This window comes from Anas platyrhynchos, chromosome Z (genome assembly GCF_047663525.1).
Source record: "Anas platyrhynchos isolate ZD024472 breed Pekin duck chromosome Z, IASCAAS_PekinDuck_T2T, whole genome shotgun sequence".
Classification (NCBI taxonomy): domain Eukaryota; kingdom Metazoa; phylum Chordata; class Aves; order Anseriformes; family Anatidae; genus Anas; species Anas platyrhynchos.
In genome coordinates this window covers 1,297,591-1,310,302 of record NC_092621.1, presented here as the reverse complement: position 1 = coordinate 1,310,302, position 12,712 = coordinate 1,297,591, and the positions used below count along the sequence as shown (strand labels likewise).

Here is a 12,712-nt window from a genome sequence, read left to right as displayed (position 1 = left end):
CTATTTTATTTTCCCCACTTGGCCACCAATCTGCTTTCTGAGGCTTGATTCTTGGGGTATTTGAGGACAGGTTCTCAGCAGAAGCACGGACTCAGTAGCAGCCAAGCTCCACGCTAGACACCCACGCGTCCTGCACAAAGGCTGGGGATAGTTGAGCCCCACAAAAAGCAAGCCAAAAAGGAGCAAAGGGTGATTTTTTTCACATTGACAGCTATGTCATTGTGTTGTAACCCTCAGGATCGCTCTCCATCTGTAAATATTTAGGTAGTTATAGCCAACGGGATGATGGCATCAGGGAGAAAGAGCTTTCTCCATGTCCTGGGGCTTAGGGTGTGGGTTTTTTTTTTAAGGGAAATGGTCCCTGTCTCAGGAAATACTTGCTTAGTTCTTGGGGCTTAAATCAAATCAGGATTAAGGTGATTTACTAACTTCTTATTGCAGACATTGCCACCCTTTCCCCAAGGGTTTCCCTCAAACACTCTGAGTTACCTTGCACCCAAGGAGAAGAGGGCCTGGCATATTATTAGAGCAGCAACTGCTTTCAGGTGTTAGGAGAGCAACAGGCTCTGCTCATTATGAAAATGTCACTCAGGTGCCACCAATCAACCTGCCCAGGGCTCTGGTTTAAAGCAATTCAGCTGAAAGGAAGAAGGTTTAGATGCTGGATGCTTCTTTCTTTGTTGAGTTGCTCCTCAGGATGTTCTTCGTGTCCTCAGCAGGTAGGGGAGATGCTCTGCTTGGCAGATGGGGATTTGTAACTGGATAAGGAATGGGGATGTGGCTCTTGTCCTGCTGTTGTCGTCTTCCTTTGCTGTGCTGATAACAACGGGCTGAAAGCTGAGGTCTCTTATCATGATTGCTGTGGTGTCTTCTGCCCACGCAAGCCCTGCAGTCCCAATGTGTGGCGTTTGGATGCTGCTTACAGGTACCCACTAATTATTTCAGTGCCTGGTTTCTGTCTGTGTCTTCACCTACGTGCTCCTTGGGCTGGCTTTGACCTCTTGTTGGAGTGGTTTGGCTTGCCTGTTGGTGTTATTCCACGTTGTGTTTAAACTGCTCCATAAAATACTCTTTGGATGGGAACCTCCTACTCCATCTCACTTTCGTGCCAGTCTGCTTGAAACGCCACGCTCAGCAGTGCAGTGAGTGCTCTCTGGAGAATCTCTTGGAAGGGCCACGAAGGAAAATGCATGGTGGTTGTTTATCATGCCGTAATGAAACGATCATTGCTTTGCATGTCCAAATCCATCAGGTTAACAGCCTGTGAAATGCGTTTTCAGGTGGTGATTACTGCCCAGTCAGCTGCTGTAGCAGTGCCCTTGTGCTTTGTAGGCAGGCTAGCATTGAGGAATGCCACAGTTTTGTTTGGTTTACTAAATAATTAGCGTGTTTTCAGCCTTATTTTCAATTCTGATTAAGTTTTGGTCTGCTAATTGTAGACCAGTCCTCCAGCACGATGAAGTGGATTTCTCTGTAAGCGTGTATGCGGGTGGACTAACTTCACCAGTTGTCTTACTGATGGACTGGTTTTAATTATTTATTAATTTTTACAAATACTCATAACTCAACTGCTGTCTCCATAGTTTCTTTTGATCAGTCTTTGGTTGCCATTAAACCATTCTTCAGCTGGCTATGGTGGAGTCAATGCGATGTTACATTACGCTTCTTGTCTTTCCTATTGGAGTCAGAATCCAAAGAAATGGTCAAAGCAGAAGTGTCAGATCCCTGTTTTGTGTTAAGCTGCCTAAACCAGGGACATTGTGGAGTGCTGGCCAGCTCCATCATTCTTGTTATCATTCCCGGCTGTTAATATCACAGCTCTGCAGATAATGCTTAGATAAAGTGATGTATTCAGTGGGTGACGGGATATCCTCTCCTCTTCTGCTTTCTCTTTGACTAGCAAATTATCTAGATTCCCCCCAAATACTACAGGCCTGAGATGATTTAACCAAAATGTCATGAGGTCTGGTTCCTAAATATAAGACTTGCCTCAAAACTCTCCATCTCTTCCAAATCTTTATCCTATTTACCAAGAGGACAATAGGCTAGATGTTGTTCAAAAATATTTCCAAGTCCTGTCAGTGAGAGGTTCTTGAATTGATGTGGTAGAGCTGGGCTTGAAATGCAGCTAACCACCTGTGATGAGCTTTGTCAGAAGAAATATGAGTTATGGCAAGTATTTCTTGTCTAGAAACTAGCTAGGGACGTGAAATAGAATAGGTTTTGTCCTGTTGGGGTGGTTATAATCAGAAGCACTAACACAATGGGTGTGACGCTTGAGTGGTTGGCGGCGTGTGAGTGAAATTCATGCGGAGTAAGTCATCCTGTGGCTCACTTCAGACAAATCATCATGTGGCAACCCGCTGTAAGCGCTATGAAATCCTAAGGGCAGGGTCCAGGGAAGCCCTTTTGTGCAGAGAAGAGGTGCTGTGGTATTGGACATGACAGGGAGAGCCTCGCACTGGGGACAAGTGATGTGATATATGGAGGCATGGGCAGCCTGAGGATGCTCTCAAGAGCTGGAGACCAGGGCAGGGTTGGGACAGCAGGACTGCATTGTCCAGCTATTTCTGCCCTTGATATGAAAGCTTAAAATCTGCCAGGAGGTGACAACACCGATTCCCTGACTCAGGGCCTTGTGGCACTGGGCTCCCAGCAGAAGCCTGATTCACATCCTTATTTCAGGGCTGTCTGCTCTGCCCCGTGCACAAAACACAGCCCAGGGCAGCTGGGTTCCCTTCCAGTTTCCCCAAACGCAACCCCCCTTCCTCAATCTGCTTTCTTTTTGAGGTTTTCTGACTGGCTTTAGACCTTCCCGGTGGAGGGTGCGGTGCTGCCGGAGGTGACAGCAGTCCCTGGCATGGCTGGGACATCCGCTGAGCCAGCACGGGGATGGGGGTCTGGAGGATTTGGCATCTGGGCTACCCCTTTTGGGGAAATCCCCTCTCCTTCTATCTTCCTCCTGAGCCATCCTGCTGGGGCTGCCTGGGTTTTACAGCCATGGGTGCAATGGTGTTTCTGCAGCCCATGGTCAAACACAAACACATCCAAATGTCTGCAACGTTTCTGTTGAGATCCCACCAGCTAAAATGCCTTGGCAGCCTGGTGGGATCTCAAGAGGCCTCGATACGTGATGGTTTAATAACTTTCTGCACCCTCCTCGTGGTGTTTCTTTTAAGGATGTGTGTAAAACATCTGGATTTGGTGTCAATGTTTTCTTCTCGGCTGAAATCCTGACAGAGGGCCATCATAAAGCCCACGCTGAGCTTGTTCTAGGTGAGGTCATCTTTGGTGTCACCCACTGCATGATCCTGGGGTGCTGGCAGGGGGTGTGCTGCTGCAGCGGCCCCAAACCTTTTCCCCTTCCCCTTCTGGCACTTCCACCCCTCCAGGAAGGGTGAGTCAAGGGCAGGAGCCCCGGGGGTGGCAACAGCACCAAAATACGAGGAAAAACCTGCCTGTGGATACCCATGTGAGCCTACATCACAGAAATGCCGCTACTAAGGAGGGATGTTGAAATTAGCCCATCTCTGTGGTAGGCAAGTTGAAAGTTCAGGGGGTTTATCACTCTAGATCAAAGGAAATGGTGAAATAGTAAATTTCTCCACAGAAATACATTATTGCCTGTATTTGGGGAAAAAGAGCTTGCTGCAGGGACAACCCAATTATCTGCTTGATAGAAAAGATCTTACAATAATTTACTTTTTACTAACACATCAGTTTCTAGGGCAAAATCTTTCTTTGGAGTTGTTTTTTTCCTTTTATTATAAATGCACTGAAATATTTTTGACTGTATATAGTAAATCCAATTGGCTCATTCTCCTGGACACCATCAGTATTTACACTTTTTTTGTTTGTATTTAGTTCCAACACAAGTGTATAATTCCTACTTTTGAGCAGAAAGTCAGTGGGATTGGGACAAACAGACTGGAGAACTTATGGCTTTTCTGGTATACCTTAACCCCCGATTAAACACAGTGAATGAGTTTCCACAGGATTTAATTTAATGGCAAGGTAAAATTTAGATTACAGTGTGCTACTTGGTAATAAAAATTCATGAGACAATACCTTGTGCAGAGAGGGTACGATGAGATCGGAATGATTTCCCTGGTGCTGTGGGGATGTAATAATGCAAAATCCTCTTCAGTCTTAGTCCCACGAGTTTGGCCTTTCCTTGCTGATGAATTGAATTCAGAGATTGGTCTTAAAAATATATATATATATATTCAATATTTAATGCCTTTAGGTTTGATGTTTATTTGCTGAAGTTATTGTTTTTGTACTCCGGGCTCTGCCCAAACCTCTGGGAGAGGTGGCATGGGGGAGGATTTCAAAGAGGGGATTCTTGTTTTGAGGATAATGGCTTAGTTTTGTGAATGATGAGAGAATTACAGAGCAGGGGAGGACACTGGGGACTCTGCTTTCTCTGTGAGGGGTGCATATTTTTTGCCCAAACCAGCTTTGTCATGCCCCTGTGCAGAGCCCTGCACTCCAGCATTATTCGGGGCTGTGAGCTCTGTGCAGCCTCAGGGAGCATTTGGGTGGGTGCTGCTTTGGCCACATCCAGCACACAGCCTGGGCAGCTTGTTCCCTGTTCAGTGTGGTGAACAAGGTCCCTTCTGAGGATCAAACTGCTTTACAAAGCCCATTTTTCTATTAATTTGTCCGTCGGTCCCAAGTGCTGCGAGTTATCCTCAGCTGCTCTCCATTCTCCTCCTCAGCTGAGCTCACATTGCAGTGCACAAAAGAAAGTAATTTTGCTGCTGATCGCTGTTGAATTGGCTGAATTTCCCTTTCTCCCTCCTCTCCCCACCTTTTTGCTCTCAGCAGGCATAAAACTAACCATAAAGCTCCCTGGAGGGGCAGATTGAGAAAACGAGCAGCAGACGCCACGTGCCGCCACGTATCCCCTAGGTATGCAGCGAAGATGTATTAGACACCAGATTCTTTTTTTTCGCCCAGCTTTTTACAGCATCCATTGTCCGTGTTGTGGGGGGAACTCGGGACAAGAATCCGCCACCTGACAAGAGGCACTGGCTGTGGTTTTGCCTGCAAGCAGCTCACGGCGCCTTTGATGTGGCTGGAGGAGAGCAGCGCTTGAAGCCGCGCGGCCTAAAATAGCACGCGGCATTCATCCGTCCAAACCCTCTCTTTGATCGCGTCCATGCAGGGTTTGAAACTGGATGTAGCAGCTTCCTTGTGCCTCTTTTTATGCTGCTAATTAGCTGGACGTTAATTGCCGCTGCCACCCATGAGGAGCCTCCAGGCCCTCAGGGGCTGGTGCTGCGGCCCTGCTGCAGGGCCTGAGGGACAGGGCCCAAAACCTACAGGGTGAAGGCTTTTCTCGACTAATTATTGATAAACTGTGCACCTGTTGGTTTTTTCCTCATCACTTCCCAGGCCCAGATTCTCATTTTTGTGGAAAATCTGTATTTTTAGTTGTTTGGGAGACTCAGGCCTGGAGCTGATGGAGCTCTGCGCCAGGCTCGGCTGGTTTAGGGGAGGTGGTGATGGCTGTGGGGGAAGCTGCAGGCAAAATGCTCTGCTGAGCCCTTGTGGCCCTTCCAGCACCCACAAAGCACAACCTTTGGGGTCACAACGCTGCCTGGAGCCCTCGTTCTGCCACAAATCCTTTACACACAGCAGCAGAAAGGGGAGGGAAGCAGAACCGAGGGCTCCTCTCTCATCGAGCAGGCTGTAAATGCTGCTTTCGAGCTTTGGATCGGGTCCTGCATTATTTTTTTTCCTGAAAAAAAGCCAGTCACAGCGAGATAAGAGCAACTTTGAGGAGCAATCTGTGTTTGCCCTAGCGCGGGGAAGGCGCTTCACGTCTTGGCAGAGCAGAAAACGAGCGGGGTTGTGCACAGGCTGCGGGCTCCTCGCAGGGAACGGGGCTGAAAATGGGACCTGGGGCCCCACAGCCAGCGTTCGGCCCCCATATTCTGAGGGACCATTCAGCATCCCTCTGCCCTGGGGTTGAAATAAACAATATAAATGGATGTCCTCGCACCAGAGGAGGAAAAAATGTGAAAAATGTTAACGTTTCTCAGAGTAACATCTCTCTCCTTGGGGTTACAAACACCATAGCATCGTGCCCAATCTTTTTTTCCCCCCACGTATTGATGGCTAGACAGCCACAAAGGTGGGTGAGTGATTTCTTTTGGGTGCATTACTTCAGAATATCCTTAGGGCTATAGACATTTGTCCTCCTGGCCACCAAAACCTGCCCAAACCCAGCCAGAGGCAATGGTTGCTGCCGTAATATGGGCTGCATCCTGCAAACCTGGATAGAAATTGGGGCTCTTTACTTTAAGTATGGGTCCTGGGGCCCCTCCTGTGGCCAGGCATGGCCTTGGGTATGTGCCCTTGGTTGCCTCTGGAAGCTTTTCTGTGATCATCCTTTGGGACCCGACGCACAGGAGCGGTTTGAAATGCCCTTGCTGGCATTTTGCTGTGTTTTAATTGACTCGGGTGATGTAGGGCAGGGAGTAAATGGCAGGCGTTAAATAATTAAGGCGCTGCTAATCCTCAAGAAATGTCAGAAAGTCCCTAAGAGATGTCACGTGCCGTCCTCGTCCTTGTGCAGGGGCTAATTAAAGGGATCCTTTGGCTGGGTGATGCTGTCAGCCTCGGCACGGGGAAAGGAGGGCAGTTTGGGAGGGCACGCTGCGATGTAGCCCCCTGATTTACTGGGTAAAGGTGTTTGGCTATAAATCAGGACTATTTAATCATGATGTAGAGGGCTAGAGGGGGATCTTGGTGCTGAAGAGGAAGGCGGTGCCTCGGGATGGATGCCAGGAGGGCTCCGAAGCTGCTGGCGAGCCGCAGGTGAGTGGCAAGCTGTGCCAGCGGGCTGGTGGCCGAGCGCAGGGGGCTATCGAGGAGCTGCAGGGACCCACATCTGGTCCCTGCTGAGCTCTGGCAGCAGCCCCATGCAGCAGGGCTGGGCCCTACATGGTCCCAACCATGCTGGGAGACGTGAGAGCTTAGGAACGGGGTGATGCTGCGTGAGCTGGCTTCGCTGTTTTATATAGTCACAATAAATTATTGCTCAGAGCTTGGAAAAACAGCAGAAGGCGGCAGAAAATCTGAGCTTCAGCCGCATCTCTGCGAAGCGTATTTTGCTTCCTGAAGGAATGCTTTGATATGATTTGATCAGCTCGGATTAATATGAAGTTTCTCATCTGAGGGGGGAAAAAAAAAATCGATTCATCGCCGCACGGTGTTTAACCCGTGCTTCTGTTCTGCCCTGTGGAAGGTGATTTTAAATGGGATTTTCTTAGGTAGGAGATGCTCTGCTTCATGAGACACAGAGGAATGGGTGTTTGGGGAAATAGGGTGGCGGGCTGAGGGGTGCTGGGGACCTTTTGACAGGGATCTTTGGAGAGCCCTTTGGGTCTGTTTGCACATCTCTCCCCATCAAATGTGATCCCAAATCCGGATTTTGGCACGGATCTCTGCAGTTACTTGAAGTCCCAGATCCTGAAGTCACTCGAGTGTGAGGAACCAGGCTTTTTTTCCTTAAAATGTCTCTGGATATTGAACCAGCCTCAGCCCTACGAGCACAGAGGTACCCAGCAGGGGGCAATAGAAGATGGGGCAGAGGCTGGATGGGGTTTGGGAACCCGCTCTGGCGGGATGGGGTTGGACCTGGGTGGGCTTTAGGGTCCCTTCTGCCCCAAACCCTTCTGCGATGCTGCTGCGGTGCCAATAATTTGATAAGAAACCATTTAATAAGCAGGTAAATCCTCACTATCAGCAAGCACGATGAGGCTGTCGGGTGTTTTTTGGGGGTTTAATGCGTTTTGTTTGATGCCCATCTGTGAGTTACGTTCATGAATGTAAACGTTACTCAGGAAACCGCTCGTTTGGGGACAAAACTCCACTGTAAGGGCTAAAAATGGATAAAGCTCATTAATTCAGAGGAATTAAAGTCAGTCGAGGAGGACGACTGGGTTTATTTGGAACTCAAACCACCAAATTCAGTGCGGGTGGATTTCCACGAGGTTGCTTTTTAGTAGTGTTTGAGCTTAATTAAAATGAAGAAATAGGGGAGACCTTTTGAAACCCCTCTTTCTCAGACCATCATCGCTAAATTTATCATTACGGAGCCTTTTATCATAGCACAACCCCTGGGATTTGGCACTTAACCAAGTTTCAAAATGTGCCCGGGAAATGCAGCCCTGGTTCCTAGATATCTTGGGGACTCTGCGCCCCTTTTTCAGGCTGATCTGGGACCGGTCACCATCACCAGAGCCTCCTGCAGGGGGCTGGGGTCACGCCAAGCTGTGCGTGGTGGCCAAAATAATTGGGGTATGCATTTCGGGGGAGCTCAGGCTCGGTGTTTGTGGCCCAGCGAGGGTAACCTGCCTGTAAACACAGCAGCAGCCTCCTCCTGGGCGCGAGCAGGCTGGTAATTTGTTGCTAAGGCAACATTTTCCCCCAAAAGCCTGGGGTTTTACACACGGTTTTGCAGCGTGGCTCCGTTAATAGCGGTTATTTTATTAATTCCATCTGACCCGGGAGCAGACCACCGCTGAAAAGCCCCTCGGTCACCTCCCCGTGCCGAAGCAGAGGATTTTTAGACGTGCTCAGTGCTGGTTATGGAGCTCTCCCGGGCTCTGTTCCCATATCGAGGATGGGAAGGACCATCCCCAGGGCCTTATTGATGAACGGGAACCTTTGGGTATGGCTCCACCACCCTTTATCTGTGCCCCTATGTTTTTTTTTTTCACCCATTTCCCACTGCAGGAGAGTGGGGGGAGCCCTACAACGGGGACCTTGGCCCCGGTTTGGGTTCCCGTGGGAGAAGTGAGCGGGATGACAGACGGCAAATAAACTTTTCTCATCCTGGCAAATTGATAAGAGGGGGTCGGATGGGTAAAATGATTGTCTGGGGTAACGTAGGCAGACACACTGCGTGTCAGAAAGCGAAATGGTAGCAAAATGCTCATTTATCTTACGGGATTGCTCCGATCAGGCTCTGTTTTCAAGCGCTTTTTCCTTAATAACTTCCTCCCCAGCACTTCCCAGACAGAAACTGGGGGAAAGCAATAAAGGGATCTGTCTGGGGCCATCCATCCTGCTCCGTGGGCACCCGCTTGGCACTCGGGTGGGAGGGAGGAATTACTTATGCTGCAAACAGATGCTTATATTTCTGGATAACGAATGCGCCTTTGGTTTGGAGATCAATCACTGAGTTTTCTGCTGCTCAGGCTGTCGCATCTGGCTTTTTGTTGAATGCTAAACTGCTCTTCGTTTCCTCCGTGCCAATGAAAGGCTCCTCCATTTAAAGCTGGGCTGCAAATTGATGTCTTTTAGAAGTCACCTGCGTTGGGGTCAGCACCATCGTGCCATCAGGCTGCTCTTCATGCTGGGGCTGTGAAGTTATTTGGGTGTGCGTGCGTAAAAACAGGTAAAATAAGACGATTGTGCTGGAAACAGCCCATAATTGTGCACAAACTGCCAAGTTTAGCTTACGAGGAGGAGCCACGAATGCAAAACCCGAAGCACATCCCTGTTTTTTCATGGGAACGAGGAGGAGCAGATCCCTGGGAAAGCGTCGGTAAGGCCGAGACGGCGTGAAACCTGTTGCGTTTAGGTGCAGTTCAATCCCTCGTTCTCACAACTACGACATTTAAAAATAATTCGGATGGTTCAGCAGGCTACAGGCGACCTGCTGAACACCGAAACAAAGCCGACTTTCATCTCCAGCACCTGGAAGCAGATGAATAGCAACGGGGCCGGGCGGTGGAACTGGAAAACTTGGTTTGAGACGATCACTTCTTCGTTTAGACAGCGCTATTATGTAGGTTCCCTATTACACAGCCTTTAATTTAATTAGCTCCTGTATTCTCCTGGATGCAAACGCCCAGCCCTGTTTGCATCCTCGCCCTATTACCCCCGGTTTAGACAAGATGATTTTAATATTAGTAGCATGTAACTGTATGATGGTAATATGTAGGCTGTTATTTAGGCTGATTTGCGGTGAGGAAGCCCAAGTCGCATCCCAGCGCCGTGCATTAGCTCCCTGAAACCTTCACCGAATTTGCAGATGGAAAACCAGCGCAGAGCTGCACTGAGGATGTAGGGTGCAGAAAAGTCTGATGACCTTGAGGCTGGGGTCCCAAGTCATAAAATTTTCCCAAATCCCAAAGAATACCCCCAAAAATTACAGAGGAGCTCCTCATTGGTGTGGTCCCTTCAAAAGGGATTTGAAGCACGCATACAGCACAACGCTGAGAATTAGATCCCCTAAGCAGAGGAGCGACAAAAAGAAGTGTCTACGGGTTAAAAACCAGCACGTGCTGATCTGAGGACATCAGAAATGAGAAAAAAAATTGTGTGTCTGCAGCTGAAAGTCCTCACAGAGGAGGCTTGGGCTGTGCCACGAGCCTTGAATGCTGCGTGCGCTCCAGGCGCTGGCAGCGTGAACGCAGGGGCACGAAACCTGCAGGTAGAAAACAGAAAGAAAAGAACAGAGCGAGGGGAAATAACCACTAATAAAAGGTTGGGACAGCTGCTGAAGGGTTGGAAAATGGATTTCACGAGGCAGCAGCATAGGTAGAGGTGCCTGCTGCTCTCTCTGTGGGCTACGAGCCTCCGCGTGCTCCGTGCGGCGATGCAGAGGGAACACCAGCGATATTTGCAGGCTGGAGGGGATTGGTTTTTTACACCCTAAAAAAAACCTTTCACTTTTCTTTCTCAGCACTCTGCACTATTTTGCAGTGCCTGGCAAATTAGATTTGCTCAGTGCATTAAGCAGCACTCAGCTGCTGGTTTTTTTTTTTTTTTTAGAGATTAATTTAATTCGGAGCTCTCCAACCCTCTCCGCGCTGCATGTAACGAGGGGAGGGGAGCCTTCGGTGCGAAGAAAGTTTGTATGTGACAGTGTACGATCATACAGCGGTTATAAATCAGTGCAAATGGAGTTAATGATAATGATAACGAGGCAGTTCTGTCCAGCTCAGAGCCTTTTTCCCTTATCTCAACCGCCCCAGGTACTGGAAAGGAGCATGAGGCACCTCAGAGCGGTCAGCACGTAGCAATTGCTGCTTCTGCAGCAAGTGGAAGGTGAAATTTGGGTCCAAGGCTTTAGGAAATCCAGCACAAGCTGTGTTATTTTATGGCTTTTCTCAGCACCAATGCATCAGTGCAGATTTAGAATTATTTAGGTGCTGATACCTGGTGTTTGCAACACCAAAGCGATCTTGGCTTGTTTGTAAATGAGACATGAATATATTAAAAATATATGAAATATTTAGAATATTGTTACATGGGGAATTAATGCATGCATTTTAAAGTTAAAGATCTGATTTTTTAAAAAAACAAAAAGTGATGCAGATTGAGTCCGTTGCAGGTTGGCAGAAATCCAAGTGTTCACCTGCTGGCCTTAATAATGCTATGGGAAAATAAAAATGTTCTGGGTCTGAAAAAAATATGGGGCGACTTTCTAGGTGAAAAATGAATCTTAATCCAAAACCTTTGTAGCAAAAAAATATACATTAATAATAAAAAAAAAAAAATAAAATGCTTAGGACTTTTCTTTCTAACAGCACTTCAAGCAGAAGGGGATTTCTGACCAGCCTTGCTCTTTCCTCTTACTCTGAACTAATTAATCCCTGGCCACGTATTCAGGGGACGGGAAATAGGAGCATATCCTGCTGATTTATACTTTCAGCAAGTGGATCTAGGGGATTAAATGTGTGGTTAGGGTAAAATACTCGAGTTCAGAGGGGCTTGGAGGAGTCAGAGGCGGGGACCGGGAGGGGACGTGGGTGGCAGGGCGATGGGGGAGGAAGCAGGATATGCAGGACTTAGTCATTAAATAAATCTGTAGTGTGTGCCTTATCTAATTAACTTGGTGCCTTTGTGTTGGTAAGTCAACTCTTTGCTCCAAATTCGCCTCGGTCGTGTATCTCGGTTCCCCGTTGTAATTAAAAAGGCGTTTTAAAAACGGACAGGACACCTCTGGTGTCCCAGGGCCTCCGTCCTTACAGCCCCATGCGAGGGGGCTGAGCGAGAATAAAGCAGGCTGAGGGCATTGGCGTGAGAAGCTCGTAGCAGCTTAATTAGGTCGAGTGTACACGAACGGAGCTTGCATTAGCAAAAGGAAAAATGCTGCTGCTACTCTGTGAAAAACCACAGCTGAGCCGCAAGAACTGGTTTCAGACAGCCCTACTTCAAGGCATGCACCGGTTTTGTTAGTTAAAATGATTTTATTACATTTTTTTTCCCAAAGCAGTGCAGGCCTGAAAGAAAAGATTTGAATGAGTAATAACTTTGTGGGATAATTAAAGAAAAAATCAGGGGGGAGAAAGAGAGAGAGAGAGAGTTGGCTGCAGCCTTTTCCTTATTCCTGGAGCACACGGAGGCTATGCAGGGCTGCTGCTCGTTCCCTCCGTGGGCACAGGGAGAACAGGTGAGCTAAAATGTTTGCTTTCTTTGTGGTGTAATACGGCAGTGAAGGCAAACACGCTTGTCACGGCGAGCCTCCAGACCACATCCTGCTGCTGTTTCCAAAGGAGCCCCAGCCCTCTTTCAGCAGAGGGTGATTCGGGAAATGCCACCGCTTCGGTATTAATTTGGTTGGGTTTATTCGATGAACTCAAAGCTGCTGTTTTGCATGACATTTCTCTATCTAGGAAGAGCAGAATCGAGGCACGTTTCCTGTCCTTGCGAGCCGTGCTGAGTTTTAATTGTTAGAAGAACG

At 48.2% G+C, this 12,712-nt stretch overlaps 1 protein-coding gene across 1 annotated transcript in view; it reads left to right on the top strand.

Annotated features, from left to right (window-relative positions):
* Positions 1–603: 603 nt before the first annotated feature.
* The window catches only part of RAB27B (RAB27B, member RAS oncogene family), a 27,686-nt gene continuing 15,577 nt past the window's right edge, over positions 604–12,712 (top strand). Inside the window, exon 1 of the mRNA XM_013092254.5 lies at positions 604–719. The gene's annotated coding sequence lies outside the window, so the exon portion shown is untranslated. The remainder of the gene's footprint in view (positions 720–12,712) is intronic.